Genomic DNA, 19,289 nt, shown 5'->3' on the forward strand with positions numbered 1-19,289 from the left:
GTTATACATAAGCTCCCTCTAGTGGATTATTAAGCAATAATTTATAAAAGCACACATCTTTTCTCCAAACGTTTTCTGTCACTAAATGTGAACATGAGAATACTATAGGCACCATGCTGTTCCCATGTATCTGTCTGTGTTATCTCCGTCCCCCTGCTTGCTACCTCAGAAAAGTCTGCAGAACAATGCTGGCCATAAACGTACAGTTATAAAGCGAGACGATTGCAGCATTTTGTGGCTGGGCTTGCTGTTCTTCACTCCTTGGCTGGGTCAGTTTGATTGCTGCTTCAGAATACTGATGTTTCTTAATCATCTCCCTTTGTTTTCTGGTTAAGTGAATGGGTGAGTAATTTGCCACATACTCTCTGTCAATCCAATATATTGTGAAAGGACAGTTGAAACAATACCCACGCTCTTCGTTTCATAAATTTGTCATTACAGTGTAATCAGATCATTTGCACTTATCCTGCTCTTGCACAGGCTAATGCTATATTCCTGAAAAAAGTGCACTTGGTTACAGTGCTCTGTCTCTCTGTTTTCCTGGGTGTTTACTTAGACCAAAACTGAAAAGGAAATGCGCAAGACAGTTGTTTCCCTTGTTTTCACAGTTCATGCAGGTCAGAGGAAAATCATGGAGAGTAAACGTGCAAATGGCCAGATAAAAATGCAACAGTACATCAGATATGTCAACTGGATTTAAGATTATAACAGACATGTAAGCAATTAGGGTATTTGCTAGTTCAAAATACTCACATGAATGAACCCACATTATCTTCTGAAAAGCATAATAATATGTAATTGCAGTAACAATTCCTCTTCCATTATCTCCTAGACATCAACAGTGGGTATGTTCTATAATATCCTGCACAATTGATAGCAGGCAAGCTCCTCAGTAAGAGAAATACTTCCGGATGTGGTAATGTCCCAACACTGTGGCTGCTACCTAATATTAAAGAATTACAGTAGAAATGTTTCAATAACAAAGTAGAAGCATTTCAGTTTTTATGTGGCATAGATTGCCACAGACACTGCCAAGCAGCTTTATAGAGTTCTAAATCTTCATTCAATGCCCCTTTACATCATTTGAATGAAGATTTAAACCTCAATAAAACTTTCTGAGTGCTTGTGGCCATCTTTGCTGTATACTAATCAAAGTGGGGTACAAGCAGACGAATGCACTGTAGTACACCTAATGATCAACACTATATCTAGTGACATTTTCCTTTGTAAGATGTGTTGTCTTAAAGGCTCTTTTCATGGGTGGTGCAGCAGTACACATAGAAACAGGCATTTATATCCAGTTTTTATGCAACCCTTTAAAAGATTGCTTTGGGTTTGGTTTTTTTTTACCCTATGTCATGTTTATTTTTTCTATAACTGTTTTGAATTTGTTTCTTATAAGGAAGGTATTTGGGTAAAAATAATAAAAAATAAATGAAAGATAATATTTATAGGGAAACTTTCTACAGCATTACAGCTCCATTTCCTTGTTTCCTTATCAACCTTCAACTGTAATTAAGATATTACAGTGCAGTGAGTTTTGGCATTGAATTAGAAGCTTAAGTGAAATTCAACTTCTAGTTAAGGTATTGGCTGGGAAATTCAACACATGCTAGTGCACAAATGCACACACAAGATATGATTGAGTGGAATTTGAAACAAACTTTACTGTGGGAATGTGCCGTTGATAGAGTGTATATTTATGTTATACATGTTATATGCGTATACGACAACTCATTCAGGAAACAGTCTGAAAAAGAAATAGCCAGCCAGTGAATTTGCAGAGAGGATTTGGTGTTTGGATCCTCCTGAAGAGAAAGGTGTGGGACCATTGCGTGGGTCTGAGCTTCCACAAATGTAAAGGAAAGCACAACTTTCCTCTCGAAGTTCAGACCCCCACCACAGGGTGTTTCTTTATTTTTCATTGTGTTTTGCTTTACATCAAGGCTCTTTTAATTGTTAAAGCCTGTGAAATTACTCCCCTTAAGCAGTTACTTGCCAAGAGGTATCTGTCTGGACCCATATAGTTTTACACTAGGACTTCTTGTTCAAAACTGTCTCTGTCATGTGCTTTTCATGGATACTTTAACAACAATCATTCTTCCTATTAAAAACAAACAGTGAAAAGCAAAGCTTCCTTGGTAGGACTACTAAGAACATAGTGTGGCAACTACTTTCTATGAAGCATACAATTGTTTCTGTGGAATCCTTAAAAGATATGAAATAAAAGATATGTAAGTATATCTCATTTACAGTAACTGATGTTGCCAAGTTAGAAGCGTTTGTAAAACCAGTAGTAACGGTGTGAAAAACAAGCTCTGATTTTTTTTCCTCGTTCTTTAATGGGAATTTTAAAGAAGACCAAATGTTGAAACTGGTCAGCCCCTCTCCTTTTCATGGTCAAGCTGGTTCTAGCTCTCTGAAAGCTAAGATCTAACCTGCAAGGGGAATGCATCAGTTACCAAGCACCAAAAAATGGGCTTCTCGCAATGCCCTGATGGAGCTGTTCCACTTTTTGTAAAACATTTCAGGTTCTACTAAATCAAATGGAGACAAACCGATTCTTTGGCCTCGTTTTGAGGGAAATCATCTCATCTCCAGTTCCTGTGTCAAGAGATGCAAAACTGGATGAGCTGTATAGAAGAGAGACCCGCCTCAGAGCACCTGAGTGGATGCCCCCCTTGGAGAAGAAGGGACAGCAGTAGCACATCCTTCTCCTTGCTGATTTCTGGCTCATTGACCTTAGGTCAAACTTCTTTGTTCAGGTTGAATTAAACTATCATTTCCAGCAAATAAATTGTTAGCCCAGAACATGTGCTTCACTCCAGTGCTGATATTCCTGGACGTGGCAGGAGACGCCACCTTTCAAACAGCACTGCCATCCAAGGAGCCTGATTATCGTCTGCCCGTCAGTCCTGCACAGGCGCTGTCTGTCTGTTCTGCTTCTCCTGCAGGCCAATACCTAGGGCTTGCCCCGGTAATGAACCAGAAGCCTGGTGCTGAAAGTGGAGCAAATAGTGTTCCCAGTATGGCATTAGGAAGGAATTGCAGTATTCCATTGTTTGTGTTGGCTCCCATTGAAACCCAACAAGAGAATGTCCTTCATCACCCACTGAACTGGTATGTTTTTGAGGAAAATCCTGTTATATAATGACAAGATTGGTGGCAGCAGTTTCACACAGCTGATGAAAAGAGAACCAAAAAAGTATGAAATATGTTGTTTGTGATAAAACTCTTTGTACATTCTGTGTGGCAAATTTCTAGTGTGTTGCAAGAAATTTCAAAACTAAAGTAATCCCCAAAAATAAATTAAAACAAGCCCAAACTGCCCCAGACTTCTTTTAGATAGAGAATCTTGAAAATAAGCTCACATGGAGGCCTTTTTCTCCAAAACACCATAACCTTGTCAAAATCTGTGGAGTTATCTCAACTTTCACCAGTGAAAAACCAGGCCTGAGGGTTCTGTCTAGAGATTTGCAGCTAAAAGATGAGAGTAAAACTGAGGAAAAAAATGTATATTCCCTTTTCGGGTTCAGAATGAGAACTGAGTTTAACATAATTTCCAAATGATTGATCCCAAGCAGTAGGTTAGGAGGGGGATGTTTTAAGCAATATCATCCCTTCCTTTCCCTTGTATTTCTTTATAAATAACATATTACCTATATTAAGGTAAACTGAATCTATTAGACAATTACCTAAGGGGATTGCAAAACTAGGGTCTGCATTATAAGGCAAGTGAAGTTATGACAGCTGTGACCCCAGAGGAATCAAGGCTGAATAAAGACTGTCTCCATTGCAGACAAATGATGATAAAGTGATCCTTTTAGCCAACAGTCAATGGAACCTGACAAGGCCAAACCTCCAACTAATGAACAGCCCAACCTTTGCTACCAGGGAGATGTACTGAAACTTTAATCTCAATAAGCATCAAAATACATTTGCCCAAACATTTTTAACAAAAGAGTGGCACGTATCATTAAATGGCCGCGAAGTTAGATGAGTGAGGAGAAAAATAGGAGGGTGGGGGTGTATGTTCTTACTGTATCACAGGTGCACAAAATTGCCTTGATAGAACAATATCTTATTTTTCTTCTAAAATTGAATTTCAGATGGTACCTACGTCACACAGACCTAATAATACAGAAAGCAATTGTCTCAATGATTCCTATTAAATCTGTGCATTTCCAGATCCTTATAGAGTAATGTCAGTTACAGAACAATGTCAGGCTGACGGACGCAGCACAGCGTTAAAGAAAAAAAATCATGCACACAATAGGCCAGCTGCACATTAATAAATATGTAATGTTTGATTAAAAATATGGATCGTATTTTTCCCCCCAATTGCTGACTACCCCTAAGGCAGAAGATGTGATCTGGCTCCCACTGATGGGTTTATTTCTTGCTTGCTTTGAAAATACAAACTAAAATGTTTTCCTGTCCCAGCTGTTTCCCATTGTTCATGTTTATCAGCTCAAAGGGTGAACGGAGGAATAAAAAATACGCTCGCATTTCAAATGTGCCAGTCAGTCAATCTATTGTTAAAAGAAGAAAGCCTAATTGTCTGTGCTGGCAAACTTCTTTTTGGTGAATGTCCAGTTTTTAAGAAAAGCTATTCAGCTGTGCCATTTGTTTAATACATGCATAAAAAAGCACATAAAATCACAAGTTTTCTGTGGGATGGGATGGGGGTGGGGAAAATCACATCTATAAGTTATAGCCTTGAAACACTCAAGTGATGGCCTAAGTAATAGTCCATGGATTACTTTTTTTGGTTCTTCATTGGTCTGAATAAGTAACTAGAAGGAATTTCCATGGAATAAGAGCTAATGATGTCCTAAAACTGAAATTGGCCTCCTTCTCTAAATCTCACTTAACTTTGCATCTTTGAGAAGCAGCACTCCTCTCAAGTTACTTCATCAGTGCAGTGGTTAAAGTTTTTTCCAGTTATATGCACAGGAGTTTTGTGGTTTTATTTAAGCTACTACTATTCTTCATTTCTTCCCAAAATCTAGTCCTTCAGACCCTCATCCTAACAAAAAATGGGAATCAGGATGGGGAGGGAGCAGGAACTACTTTACTGCATAGGAGAATCTTCTGTTTGTTTCCAACTCTTGCAATAATTATGCAGCTCTATCCTGTCTTTGACTTGCTCTCCAGCTCGTGCTGGCAATGCTACTCTTCCAGCTTTCAAATCAAACTCAGCTAATCAGAACTGACACTCATTTTACACTATGCAAATGAGCAAAAATTTAAATCACAGACTACTATATTGACCAGGACTGTGTTAGTCCATCTTTCTGTGGCTAGCACTGTTTTTCTTTGAAAGCTTTTTGAGGAAAGTGTCATCTTTAGTTCCTCAGTTGTACAGCACCAAGCACAAAGCATTCTTACAGTCTGAAAAATAAAAAATAATCATCAATATAACAAATGACTGTGATGCTTTGCTAGGGGCTTCTCTGCTTTGCTAGGCTTTTCTTCTTTTTGATTGGGGAAGAAACAAGTAAGTGGCATTATCATCCAGCTATCACCCCCTTGTGACACTAAGATGAGATGTCACTCTCAGCAAATTGTACAGATATTTCTTACATGAGGAGTTCAATAACTCCTCGTGACATCTAAATTACCATTCCTGGGTGTCTAGGGTAACACCTCACAGAAATGAATAAGGCAATAAGGTAATCGTCCCAAGTGCTCTGCAGATCGAAGTAGCTGCTTTGGTCACCCTGAGCTCACGTTTCCCTGGAAGTTTGAGAGCCAAATGCTGCCTGAAATTGGAAGCTGGGAGTCTAGGGATGAGCTACCTCTATACAATAAGCTGAGGGCTTGGGGTTTTCTAAGTCTGCCTTTACTAAGAGTTACTGGTGTATATGAAGATATTTCATACTGGAAAACACAATGAACTGGCTCCATAAAGAGTCAGTTCACAGGTGATCAAGGCTAAACAGTACTTGGAATACAGTACTAAACCAGCCTTTAGTTATTTACAAACTTGGTCTCGGTCCTGCATTTGGATGTTTGTGAGTCTGTCTATGAACTGCCATGAATGTGTCCATGGCCTACAGCTGCACCTCGCTCTTCGTCTTTCAGTGTCTCTGACCTCTGTGCATATACGCTGGCTGACTTGTGACGGACATATGCCTTGGTATCCCTGGCAAGGATTGTAACACAATTTTGTGGACCAGCAGTGGTCTGTGGAACACCATTTGAGAATCATATTGTTGAAATATTGCTTCTATAATTGTTAAACCTACATGTCATGCTAAAAATCCATTGATGTACATTTTTCTGCACAGCAGATGATATTTCATGCCTTATTTTTTGCTTTCTGTTTGCTGAGCCATAGCTTATATATGCTGAATATATAACTGTCAAGTCAATACAAAAACCAAGCCATCATTTCCAAATGACCTATATTGAGGAACTTGAATGGTTATGGGGAAAATATTAAAAATAAATACAAGACTTTAACAGCAGTAGGTACATTTACATTACTTTTTTCTGTTGTATTTTTTACAGTCTGAGCAGTATGTGCAGTTGTCTTCTTTTCTAGAAAGTGTCTTCCCAGTCTCTCCAATGATGCTCAGCATATATGATAAACTCTGCCCCTTTTCAGCAAGTGGTGCAAGGCAGTTCTGGCTGTGTATTGGTGAGATCAAGCCCCCCTCATTGCCAGCCATTTCAGAAACTTCACTATTAATTTATTGATTTTGAAGAATAAAAATTATACAGATGCATTCCAGAGAAGGTAAGCCAAACAGGAGAACAGGGAAAAAAAAAAAAATTAATATGCAGCAGGTGGAAGGGAAGCAGTCAGGGGAAAAGGACATGTGTCTGAACTGTAGCTATTTATTTGGAGGATTTTTGTGTTGCCTTAGGGACTTCTTAGGCAAAATACAAGCTACACAACTGCAGACAGGCAGGCATCAGGTGAAGGGCCCCTCCAGGGGGAAGTTTGGTGGCCAGAGAAGCAAACGGACATGCTGGGAAGGGGGGCGAGAGGAGCCTGCAAACCCTCTTGAGGGAACACAAGGTCTCCTTAGCTCTCCAGGACCCCCAGTGTTGGAGCTGCTGTAAGCTGTTCAGTCTCTTTCTGTTTCTAAAAATTATGGAGAACTCTGTTCTCTTCTATAAAGTATTCAAACTGCTACAGCTGGACAACATACAGCAGTGAAGTCTGTATATGTTTAAGGCAATTTCTATAAACCCATTATTAATATTCTGTACCTTCATTATTAAATTGTAACAGACTTATCCATTAAGGATGAAAAAAATTTTGGCTTAAATTCAGTAACTGACAAACTGCTTAGAAGGTTTCAGTTAGTAGATTATGAGCTGTTCATCAAATCAAATCTACCAGATTTGGGCAGATTTTGCAATTTTTTAAATTTTCTCCAGAAAAGAAACTGAATTTAAGAAACAGCCTACAGTGCTATGACTCTGAATTGACATTTAGGGCCTGATCCAGTATTTGCTTACTAGGATTTCTCTGCAATGATATGGTAATGTAACATTAATGGAATTTCTTAAGATCTGATAAAGTGCCAAGCAATTGCTCTCCTGAAAACATTAACTCATAATTATACTGATTTACAGTAACTAAAACTCCACATGTTGCTGGCTGGTGATATTCCAGCAACAGAGATCCAGGACAGATCTCCACTGTTCTGTGATCTGTGTAATCATTTTCCCCAAACAGTACAGACATAAAATAAGAAGAGATCAAAATGGAGCAGAGCTTTCCGTGTATGCTCAGGCCTAGTTCAGAGCAGCAGTAAATTGTGTCTCATGTAAGTATTAGTCAATACCATATATGTGAACATGACTTCGTAAAACCAAGAGACCTCCTATTTAGTCATCTGGAACAGCAGGTCAACAAGCATAGCAAGTGTTGGAAATTGCCACTTCTCAAGTGCCATTCTGACATATGTACTCTAGACACAAAAGAAAACAGCATGCCTAAATCACAGTTCACTTCAGAATTTTCTGACCTTCCAAAACGTAGAGGAATTTGTAAAATTATGGTTAGTAATTGTTACTATTTATTAAGTAGTTGTTAGCTATTTTTAAGACTTTACTTTTCCAAAACTGTTCCACAAGTTAACGTCCAACTCCTACTAGAAGCAAGCTAGAGTAATCCCCACCTGAATAACTGCCACCTTATTTCAGCCAGACACCAGATTTTTTCCAGAAGAGGAAAAAAGATCTCTTTCAGCAGATCCTTCCCTGGTTTAAAAGAATATTTCTTCACAATAGTTTTTCCTTTAATTTTTTGTAAAAAAGGTAATTTTCTCAGTATGAAGCTCTTTGTTCCTTGTCCTTTGGGAGACAGAATAATTGGCAAGACTTGGCAGAATTAGTGATATTACTGAACTTGTAATTGTCTAATATCTTAGTGTCCTAGATGGAAAGTCAATACATTATGATGTCCCCCAAGCCAAATTAATATTATAATGTTAAATGTGGTGGTTTGAAACTGAAATGCCTGTTTGAAATCCTGCATATCCTACATCTAGTGATTCAGAAGCTAGAGGCACAGGGAAGTTGGGTGCTTCATTTCCCAAGATAAATCTGTCTTTTCCTGGCTATTTTCTGTTTTCACTCTGTCAGACCTTGTGGCAAAAATTTCTGCTGTGACTGATTTTCCTTCAGTGGCCCAGAGCTTTTCCAAGAATTCTGGAGACAATGAAAGGTAATGTATTGGTGAACAGACCACATTCAATACACCTTTTTTAAAATTGTATTTAGCACTTTCCTTTGTATGATAAACTTCTTTCAAAAGTAGTGCTCAGTACAGAATGGGGTATTGGGCTGGAGTGTTCAGGCATTATTTTATTACCATGAATATTGTTATGCCCTGCATCTAATGTCCTCTCCATGACAGTGTCAATGTTATCCACTGTACAACAATTACACACAATGGAGTTTACACTCTGGAGCAAAACTTTGGACTGGACTGTAATGTATTATAAATAAAACACTGTCACATTTTTTTTAAATTTAAAATATGAAGTGCATTGTAGCAGGAGATTGTAAAAATTAATTAGCACTAACTCAGCAATCTTTGAAATCAAGAAATCTGTTTTCCTATAGGTCTGTGTCATTCCTGGTTTGGAAGACAGATTCATAGACTTTTATAAAATGCAGCAAATGAAGCCCATGTTGTGCTTTATATCATTTTCCTACTACCATCAGAAAGAACAGGTTTCTTACAGGCTGTGTGGACCATCTGTTACATACAAAGTGCACTTAGGGCTAAAAAATCAGTCTTTTCATTGCCTTTATGGTATTTTCCTTGTAGAAGCCATGCACTATTTTGTTTTATGCAATATATTGTAATATCTTGCATTAATCAGAACAATTAATTTTCTCAGAAATCATGGCCACCGACCCGAAGTGATGACTTTTGACATACCATAATATGTGTTATGTATGGTTGGTGTCAAGAGTTGACTAGCTCTGCTGATAATGAGCCATACTTCTGAAGAGTCATAATCAATTATTCTTCATTTAGAAAGTCAGATCCATCAGCCTGACATCAAAATGTCATAACCCATTGATCTCACTTTGCAATCAAGGATTCTTGAGTCTTATTAATGGCATTCAGCTACGCCAGTTACATCAGCAATCCTAGTTATCATTTTAGTGGTATCATTTAAAACACTGAAGTTAGTGGCTAAATCCATACATCCTTTTCATAATCCTTATTAATAGTTTCCATTCATTCTAGCATAGTTGTTTTAAAGCTTCAAACAATCTTAAATCCAACATGATCTATGTATAAAAATAAATAAGACAAAACACCTGTGAGTCAGAAAGAGCTGAGCGGATTGGATTCCTTTCTGGGGGTTATTCTACCTCTGCTCTCACAGTTGGTGATGTCAACACAGTCTTTTAAAGAAGTTACTTCCTGCTATCTCACTGCTGCCCATCTGTTATTCCTGTATCTCCCGATGACATGTCACCAGTGGTAGTGACAATTTCTTATCCACTGCTGTCAGAAAAAGAATAGCTTAGGAGCTTGGAAACAAATTTCAAACTAAAAGTTGCTTTGAAGTTTGATCTGCTATTCAGTGAAGCACAGTGTAGAAGAAATAGTAAACATGTCAAGATAAAGGGAGTGAGAATGGTGGAGTATGAGAGAGATGAGCTGCATTTGCATACATATCCAGTGGGCCTTTTGGTACAGATACTTAAGCGATGCGTAGCCCTGTTGCTGTGTGGGATTTTAATCTGTGCTTTAAGATTAAGGAACATACATTGTCTTACTGAAGTAACTGTTGAAGACAGAGTCTAATTTTTTGCTTAGTGGGACGTTTTCTGCGGTACAGGATTTTACAGCAATATTGTTGCAATACCTAGGAACAGTCAGGACTCCTCTCTTAATGTTAAAAGGTTTTGTTCCCATTTTCAATTTAAACTTTACAAAAAGTAAATTACAATATGACTATTTAAAGTGACTCTGAGAAAAAAATGTTAACACCAGAACACTATGCAGCAATGTCTGATTTTTTTCAAACACATATTTTTTAATAAAGTCAAACATCCCCATGTAAGATTTCATGTTTGATAAGCAGTACTTTCCTAGTAGGAAAGCATCCAAATAATTTTTTTTTTGCCTGGTCTAATAATTGCAAATTAACTGGGATAGGCAAACAATAGTTTGCCAAGTCCTATGAGCCCACTCTTGCCAAGCCAGCTCCCTGCAAGCCTCTCCCTCACAGCAACAAGTTTGTGGAATCAGGCCCTTTGTTTGGATCAATGCTCATCCCTTCAGGCAGAGCTAATTGGCTAATTCAATCACACTGGCTATTTAATTAATAAGGAAGCCCAAAATTCCACATGAGATGAAAGGATGAAGAGCCCAGGAATGACCCTTGGTAATAATAAAAGATAATTACAACCAAGAATTGCATTATTCAGACTTTGTTATTGACATGATAAGCACTGCCATATGCCATGCAAGCTGTGATATGCACCCTAGTGATCGTAGGTATAACAAAAGATCTTAGGTATAACTGCTTGCTGTATTTCAATGCAAATGTGACTTCCCATGAAGAACTAAACACTATATATAAAACTAGAAAAAAGGAAACTTCACAGCAGTAATGATGGGAAAGTAGTTGGGCCACTTTGTTGCCTGTGTTCAGGTAAAGCAGTAATACTTGTAAGACCACAGGTTTGTTTTTCTGTATGGAAAGACCAGGGATGTGTATTACCAGATCTGGCTCCAGGAAAAGCCCAGTCTAGCAACTCAGCTCCTGAGTGAGGGCATCAGGGAGCTGCATGGGGAAAAAAAAAAAAAACAAACAAACAAAAAAACAAAAAACCCCACAAAATTATTATGTTTACTAGCAAAAATACGTTTATGAAAAAGTGCTGTGTTTTCTTGCAGAAACAAGTGAGAAACTGCTGGGAAAGGGATGGGGAAATTTTAAAGGCAAATTCCCAAAATGTCAAACAGAAGTTTCCACAAGAATTAAAAATTTCCACAGAAATGTTGGAATTTTTATTAACATACTTTGCCCTGTGTAAATATTTTATTTACACAAGGCAAAGTGTCTGCTGATCCCAGTGAAGCAATATGTAGGGGTTGCCCGAAAGACACTGGGCATGAAGAAAAATAACAAGGCTAGGTCATCTGGGACACCACTTTCCTTACAAATCTTTATTGTGTGCTAGTTCTGAAAGACCACCAAGCTCCTGGGAGCTCGAATTAGAAAACTGAGATCCGGGCTTAATTTTTGGCTCTGACTTTCACTCCTTGTGGACCTGGGACATGCTGCATGTAGCAGCAGGTCCAGTTCTTTCTGCCGTGCTTTATCTCTTCAGACTGTACGTTCCTAAGGTAGGGACCATCTCTTCATCTGGGTATAGCACAGAAAGTCCCCAATCTCATTATGGTTTCTTAGACAAAATGAAAAGTTTTATAAAATTTTCCCCAATTCCTAAAGAGTTCCTGAGTTTTATTGCTCATTAAAGTCTGAATCTAAGAAGCCAATGTATTTGATTTGTAATGAATGTAACCCTTCAGTAAGATCACAGCTGTAATGCTGCAGAATCAGTCATGTAAAGAATAGTCCCTGCAAGAAAACCTGCCTTCTCTTTTTTCTCTTTAACCTCAATAGAGCAGTTCTTTTGTTAATTACAGTTACTGCACACTGTGATATTGAAGTGCTCTGTTCTCAAACATATTCTTATTTATTTTAGTCCTTTTTTTCCCAGGTAATGAAATGTCAGAACCCTACTTTTTCTGGTTTTGTAGTATGTTGATCAAAGTGACCTTTGCTTTGCGGCAGACACAAATCAATATAGCGCTCTGCAGTATTTGACAGATAAAGGTGCAACATATAATAAATGGCAATCACTGACGAGGCGAGCAAGAAAATACCTGCCAACTTCAGTTCATACCGGCAATTTTCAGACAATGCCACATGTTATGTTCAAAGTAAAATTCATTCGTCCATCTAATAACAGAGATGGGGGATATTAAAGGACTCAGTTTTGTTAAAGAAATGTTTCATCTCACGGTAATAATTCAGAGTCCAGTCAGGGTCTACAGTGGTTGGTTGCAAGTAAAGTTATTACATTTTGAAGACAGGTTAGAAGAGCAATTTTCCTTGCCATAAAGGAAAGGGGGGGGGGGGGCGGCGGGGAGGGAGGGGAACAGGGCAGGAGGACTTTTACTCAAGAAATGAAGTAGTAATTATATACACACATGCAAACACCATCTCTCCTTTTTTCTCACACATACACAGACACACACACAGATTGCCTTAATATCCTAAAGTGGCTCTCCAGTATAGTGTTTCACAGCTGATGGTTTGATTTTCTCATATTCTTCCAGACCTGCTGAGAAGTTATACACAAATGTAGCTGGTTTCTATTTAAATGCTTAATTGCAAGTAGTATCTGCAAAGTATCTGCCAGAGACTTGAAGTCAAGTGGCAGCTTCAGCCCACTGTAAATGAAGTCTGTGTGTGTTAGGGTAAATTTCTCTTTCACTATGGCTTGTCTTATTCGCAGTAACACAAACAGCTTAATGTAAGAGTCTAGCCCAAACAGAAAGCAAAGCTGGATTTACCCACTGTGATGAGTCCTACTCAACCGTATCAGAAGTGGTGGCTGAGCAGCCACTTTTCACAGCATAAACACAGGCAGGCCAGCTCTCAAAGCAGACCCATGGTGAAGCATGAGGGAAGCTGATCTGTGTGAACCAAAACATTTCCCACCATGGGAGAGCGAATGTGGGACCAAGGTTTGCCTGTAGCCTCTGCCTGCAGCCTCTATAAGAGGAGCAGCAGAGATCCAGGCACCCTGTCCATGGAGTGGAGTTCTGGGTGCTTCATATGAAGGGTCTAATCCTGCCAGATGACCTCTAGTTAGATTTCTTATTTCTTAAAACATAAGTGTCTGTCCATGGAACGATGAAAAAAACCTGCTGGCAGGACCTTTTAGTGAACATTCTCTGCCTTGTTTGGGCACCTAGAAAGCATCTGTATTTTCTTCTTCTTGTAGGAGACTATTTTTATATTATGACTGAAAGGCCTTTTTATGTAGCTGTTGTTCATAATGTATGTAAGCTTATGACTTGCATTTGAGTACTTATTTTCACAACTACCTTTTATGAAGCTGTTGATACCCTTCAGGCAAAAAAAGGACAATTCACAACATACTGTTGTTAATGACTGTTAAGAGCCATTTGATGTGGTTGACTGAAGACACATATCTAATTTCTGAAGCCAACACTTTAGTTCCAAAATGTTGCTCATGTACATGCAAGTGCAGTATGTACCTGCTAGTGCATCGTACCTTCCATGTGCAAAATCTAAGACTGCATAGGCTACATTAACTTTTGATTATGATTGTCAGCATATGACCATTTATTAGTACAGTTCAGGGCTAATGGTTAAATTCAGTGTTGAAGTTTATGGCTGAAAAAGAAATATAAAATCCAGCTGATGCTCCAAAAGCAGGATAGCCTCCAGTAAGAGGATGATTCACCCATTGCAAACACAGTGCTGCTTCAGCATGCCGACCAGAACACATCATCTCGTATTGACATACAAAATGGAAAGTCCAGTTCTAGAGAATAAGTAAAACAACCCAAAAAATGGTAGGAATCTTTCTGAACTGCTCTAGATTTTTTTTAACTTAGTGAACTTTTCATCTCTTATCCTACTCTTTTTCAACAGAAATACTGTATTACTTTACTTATACTCAGTCTTTTCTTCTGTGATCTGACATAAGACAGCTTGTGCTGCTCATACAACACTATACAAATGAGAATTTATCTGTCTAGTTACTGCTGTGCCATTTTTATACTATTTTCTCACCCTTTCTTTATGAAAATACAGTTTACCTTTGCTCTTTTTTTGACAAAATATTGAACAGAAAACAGATGTTTTGTGTCATTTGTCTGCAATAATGCCAGACATTTTCCTAAGCTACTGAATGCATGATTAACCTTAAACTGATCCTACTTCTGTGTATCATTTTTCCTATGTCCTGTTGTATTAAACAGTACCTGTCATTACCTGCGAAGTATCATGTAGCCTAGTTCATGTTAACCCATTCTGAATTTCTCACACCCTCAAGCTTGTGCAAAACAATTATTTCTCTGATCGTTATATATTTTTCCACTCAATGTATTTGCTGCAAACCAATCACTTAATAGTGGTCTGTAAGGAACTGTTAATAGTTTCTGACCTCTCCAGCCTGGGAAATGTTGTTATGTAGTTCAGCAAAAGTTTTTCCTCATAGAACATCCTTGTTATTTGAAATGACCTGGTAGAGAAATTATTTCATACTAAGTTATCACAGTCTGGCATGTTGTCAGGTAAATGGCAGTTATGAAAACACCACATTCATTCCCCTTAAAGTTGTATGTAGTTGTTCTGCTACTGTAAAGTGTCGGTTTGGGGGAGGAGAGAGTCTCTAAACATCATAACCTTGCTGAGGGGGTTGTCACCCCAACTGGCAAATGCTCAACTGTGAGCAACAGATTTATTACCTGACATAATTAATTGCCTAGATAGTGACATTTCCCATATTATAGACAATCATGAATTATAAGCCCAGCTGCTAGCCTTCTCATTCACTGAAATCGGTTGATAAATATGTTTATTCGAGGTCAGCTTGGCCTCATCCATTAGAAATATTGTTTTTCTAAACATTACATTGATTTAATTTAACTCTAATCAATTTAAAATGGTTCTGACAATTAACAAAAGCTTCGAATATGACCTTAAAGTAATAGGATTCATTAGCTATGTTTAGGATTAAACTTATCCTAATAGGGCTATTTTTCTTCTCAGGGCAGGTAGTAGGCCGACTGGTGGTCAGTCAAAATGAAATCAATTATTATAAATTATACAGTTTGGGTTGATTATGTCGTGCCTGCTAATTTGATAAATAAGGACCTCAAACAATAGAAGCCATTTATTAATAACTATCTGTATCCCAACCTGTATCACACTTTAAGTTACAGCTGCAGGATCATCTGTTACCCATGAAGTATTATATTCTCTACTGCTAGGCATATATGCTAATTAAACCCATAATTAATTGTAACAGTTATAGTTAAAGTCAAAATGCTGACAGCCTTTTTGGCCTATTATTCATGGTAATCAACTGATTCAAAAGGCAACGTAATCAACAATTCCTGCACTAGCCAGGGGATCATAATACAACTGCAGCACCAGTGACAGCTGGCACCCACAGGTCTTTGGATACAATAGGAAATCTAAACCTCTAGAACTGAAATGCTTCAGTATGAACAGTGCCTGTTGTTTTTCTGAGACAAAATACAAGCGTAAGTCGTATTTAAGAACTGAATCCCTAATGCAATGGTTAACAGAAATGCACAAGAGCCATGCTCCAGAGAGCCCGCCCTTCCTTCCCCGGGTAGCAGCAGCACTGAGGGTTTGGTACCATCGCTTAGTGTCTTCTGGTTTTAACCCCTCACCGATCCCTTCTCCACCCACAGCGGGACCATCTCAGATTAGGGATGAGAATTCTGGAGAGTCTTTTTAAATATCAAGAACAGATTTTATTTGCTCTGTTCTCACTGAACATGCGTCTGCTGAACGGTGGACAGTGCCCCAAAGGCACGTGCCCTCTCTGAGTACATTATCTGCAGAGAGGAACATTAGACTATGCAGGGGACCTAACATTTCCTACATACATCTGGCTGAACCTGTGGGAAATTCCTTTTATTTTGTTCCCAGACACAGTGGTGAATTCCATACCCACAGCAGCCCCAAGAGGACAGGGTGGAGCGAGGAAGGAGAAGGGGAGAATCTGACCATTGTCAGCAAAGATCCACAAGTACTCTTCCAAGACTTGCTCTGAAGCAAGTGTTCCATGTGGGCACAAATTAGGGTGCCTCCAGAGTGTCCTGAGCTCTTCAGCAGGCCACCAACAAAATTAGCAGCCACTTTTAGCAATCACACCTTGCAGCCCAGATGAGGAGCAATGCCAGATGAGCCATCCGAACCTGTTGCATCCACCAGGTAAATGTCTCTACGTGCGTCTCTACTTGCTTTCCTCCTCAATTTAATGACAATCTAGTTATCCATCATTGCATGTGGCCTCAGATCACAATTTCTTTCTGAGCCATTCCTTCTGTGGTCAGGTATGCTCATGGCCCATAGCAACCCTAAGCCAGCCAGTTTATACATACACAGCTTCAGATGTGCTGCTTCTTAAACAAGGTTAGCCGTAGTTTCATTACTAAGATTTACACTGTCAGTTACAGAGATGCCCATCCAATCCTATAACACAAAAATTTATGGGCATCACAGAGAAATTTTTATTGTTAAAGCCCATATACAATGTGTGCCCTTAGTGACACATTTTTAAATAAAATATATTGTACTAGTGATTTCTAATGCTTAAAATAAAATAAAATAATAATCAACTTTTAGCTGCAGTTTCCCCCTGGTTATTGAGCTGAACTTAATGACTGGCTGAAAAGTATTTGTCAACACAACAGCTGGAGAGCAACACTTTCTTGTAGCTTTATGTCACAGCATATGCCAGCCACTCAGAACATGTGATAATTCAACTGGAGCTGGTACTACAATAGCAGATGGGTTGAAGCATTGTTATTCTCACTCTAGCTCCCAGCCCTTGAGGGATCACTAAATAAAATCAAAGCAGATGGACCATTACAAGCTCATTTGTGTTCACTACAAGCACCTCAACCTCCAGTTGTGATATACTGCACCTTTGTATGAAATGACATGTATGGTAACATGACCTAATGAAAATAGCATCAGACTTGGCAAGTGAGGAATGAGGCTGGGAAATATGCACAGATCTATTTATCACTGAGTTCTTACCTTGCAGAAAGGGTTCATTTCAGCCCCCCCTCCCCCATGTTTATCATTGTATTTCTCTCCATGTTTATCATTTAATTTCCCCACATTAGTCGTTAGAACTAAAAGAGGTGGCCATTGGTTCTGGCTGTAGAAGGTCTGGCAGGTTTCCTGGCCTCTGCCAAGACAGGATGAATGCTACTAACCACAGTGCAAAACTCCTGTTCTTCACTCATTTCTACACACCGTTGATAACTATGTTCATCCAGGTGTCCCACAAGTGCCAAGGCTTTGACCACCCACTGATACCAGTATCTGTGGGGATCAGGATTTCCATGTACATTTCTCAGCCTGCTTTTTTATGATGAGGTCTTCCACAACTCTGCAGTTTTGAGCTTATGAGGGACTTGACAGGGCATAAAATCAATTGCTCTACTAAGTTCCAGAATTTTTGTCTGTGAGGTCAGAGTCAGCATCCCTGACCAAACTGTGGGTGTCCCAGGGCATGGGAGGTAATTGCTTGTGAAGGATGAACGATATTAAAACTATCAGTTGTTCGGAGTGGGATCCTTTGGGGCCTGCTGACAAAGTTAGAGTCTGTGCTGAAAAATTCCTCATGCCATCCTCAGCAGCCCAACTTAGAGTTGGAGGCACATCTATTGCCTGCTTAGAAAATGTTGTATTCATTTAATGTCTTCTGAGTACCTTGTATAGCAATACACCACCAATGTCACCTGAAGGCTTTTGTCCCAGAGTCCCCACCCTGGCCATCGTGCTCCAGGGAGCAATGGCAAGATGAAGTATGGCAGGCAAGCTCTTGATTCATTTTATGACCACTGTGCCCTCTCCACAACCACATGAGTGCACACACACACACACACACACACGCATGCAGTTAATGACACCTCCAAAACTAAATTCCTCTCAAATATGAGTTTTTTATATCTACATGTATCTTTTTTCTGCCTGGTTTTAAACAGCTTCTGCACACTACTGTGAAGACAGCTGCATTCAGTGCTAAATAACATATACTGTGAGCTTATTAAAGACTTCAGGATTTCTTTTTTTTCCTATCTAAACAGGAAAAATGGAAGTAGTCAGTTAGTAAAGGGGGGGGGGGGGGGGGGGGGGGGAATTAGACGCTTTTGGTTTTATCTGCATGAAAGATCCCGTATAAGACTATGTGTCTTTAGTAAAAGCTCCATAGGTCAACTGCCATAGGTCCCCCTCATGCCAGCTGCTGCTGGGTTTTAAAGACCCAGATAGGTGCAGCAATGAAAAGCCAAGGAAATTGCTTCATCAGGGCTGGTAAATACAGTTGAACTTCTGTGACTGCAATATGACAGTTGAAAAAAACTTGTCAGCTTCCTCTGTGAAACAGATGCCTGCTGAGTGTTTGAATTGTATAAAAGCATGGATCAGCTAATGAATCAGCTAATATTTCTCACCTTAGCCAGAAACTGCAGGGCAGCCAGGCAGTCTCAAGGACAGTGCTTGCAGGTAGCATGCTGCATGCAGTTCCTGGCCACGTTCATGGCTGGCTTGTTTGTTCCTCCTGAGCACTTTCTGTTAAGTGTAACAACTCATCCTCAACTGTGAATCAGCGTAACTCCATCAGAAGCATGTGCAGGTCAGGTCAGACGTCAGCACTGCATCTTATCTGCTGGCCAGCTTTTCTATCAGCCAAACTAATTTGCTAAGATAATTCTGTTTCCTGCCATCTATTACAATAAATCAACCACTGCAGCTTCATTGAAGTCTCTGCTAACTAATGAGCTGCCCTTGAAATCCACAAACTGTATGCAGGGGGGGAGAAAACCCTTATTCTTCTAAATATAAGAAAGTTTTAGATAAACAACTTGATGTTCTGGGCAATGCTGTATCTCTTCAGCCTCATGTTAATGGATCATTCTTGCCAGAGTCAGCTCAGACTGGGGCAAAACCAGTAAATGCATCAATCATTCCTTTAAA

General features: G+C 39.2%; 1 long non-coding RNA gene across 5 annotated transcripts in view; it reads left to right on the forward strand.

Moving 5' to 3' along the window:
• The window catches only part of LOC141948957 (uncharacterized), a 75,325-nt gene that overhangs the window by 46,912 nt on the left and 9,124 nt on the right, over positions 1-19,289 (forward strand). For 2 of the 5 annotated variants that reach the window (XR_012630607.1, XR_012630610.1), the window contains exons 1-2: positions 11,681-11,845; positions 16,227-16,511. The exons of 1 other annotated variant lie outside the window; for it this stretch is intronic. This is a non-coding gene — a long non-coding RNA (uncharacterized LOC141948957). Of the gene's footprint in view, positions 1-11,680; positions 11,846-16,226; positions 16,512-19,289 lie in introns of those variants that run through there. 2 more of the 5 variants (XR_012630608.1, XR_012630611.1) reach the window with 1 other exon arrangement.

Source organism: Strix uralensis, chromosome 12 (assembly GCF_047716275.1).
Source record: "Strix uralensis isolate ZFMK-TIS-50842 chromosome 12, bStrUra1, whole genome shotgun sequence".
Lineage (NCBI taxonomy): Eukaryota > Metazoa > Chordata > Aves > Strigiformes > Strigidae > Strix > Strix uralensis.